We start from the raw sequence: 1082 nt of genomic DNA, 5'->3' as shown, positions 1-1082 counted from the left end.
ACTGTCTCACGGGAGTGAGCTGCACTGAGCCATTTGTACTGCTTTATAATTCAATTGCTTATTTTTTTATGTTATATATCTATCTGCATAAATATATATAAAAAGATTAGCACTCTGGTTTTGTTTCTCTAGAGAACCCTGGCTTACAGATCAGTCAGTACTCTAGCTCGCCTCCAACTTTTAGTCATTTCTTAAATTTACACTTTCAATGAGTGCTTCTCTGATGAAGCTGTTGTAATCATTCTATATTCTCCTTTCTCCCTCTTTCCTACACAGCATTTAATACCTTATCACTCATCCACGAGTTTTTTAATACTGTGGGAGCTTTCAAGCTGCTGGGTGCTGGAAGGCAGTTCAAATGCCAGCAGGGTCCCTCACGGTCAACCGATTTCAGTGGAGATTTCGGACAAAAAAAAGAAACTAGGAATAAGTAGGTACTCATTTCTGAGGGATACGTCATTGCAAACCTTGTGAATAGCAGCTGGGAGACGAGCCGCTCTTGCTGGAAGGCGCTCAAAATACGACTGGAGAAGATCTGCCTCCTCAAAGCGGAACCAGCCTTGATGACACGGGCAGAGCAAAGCTTTTAGGTCCTTCATGCTCTGGTGGCACAGGAATCCCCAAGCAGACGAGAAGAAACAGTCGCAAGCACTCATTAGCAATTAGAATGTGGAATTAAACAGCGACAAGAGGAAGACTCAATGAGATGGACCAGCACAGTGGCTGCAAGATGGCAGCAGTTTTGAGGAGGTGCAGAACTGGGCAGTATTTGCTCTGATGTACATAGGGGTGCTCTGAGTTGGAGCTGAATTAACAGCATCCAGCAACAGAATTGAATACCATCTAATCAGCAAATTTTCTACACATTTATTTATTTGCTACCCATTTCCTCCTCTAAGAGTGAAGTTCCATGTTTAGTTCACTTTCATATCCACAATTTCCAGAACAGTGTTTGGCATGCAGTTGGGTTTCTTTAAATATGGGTTGCATACCTGAGTGAAATAAGAGCATGGTTGTTGAATATGACATTAAAAATGATGAACAGATTTATGGATGATTCAATAGGACATTCTGCCCAGGGG

Source organism: Echinops telfairi, unplaced genomic scaffold (genome assembly GCF_000313985.2).
Source record: "Echinops telfairi isolate 266 unplaced genomic scaffold, ASM31398v2 ScPeMD7_3533;HRSCAF=4204_0, whole genome shotgun sequence".
NCBI lineage: Eukaryota > Metazoa > Chordata > Mammalia > Afrosoricida > Tenrecidae > Echinops > Echinops telfairi.
The sequence above is the reverse complement of the archived record's forward strand: the minus strand, read 5'-3'. Positions refer to the sequence as shown.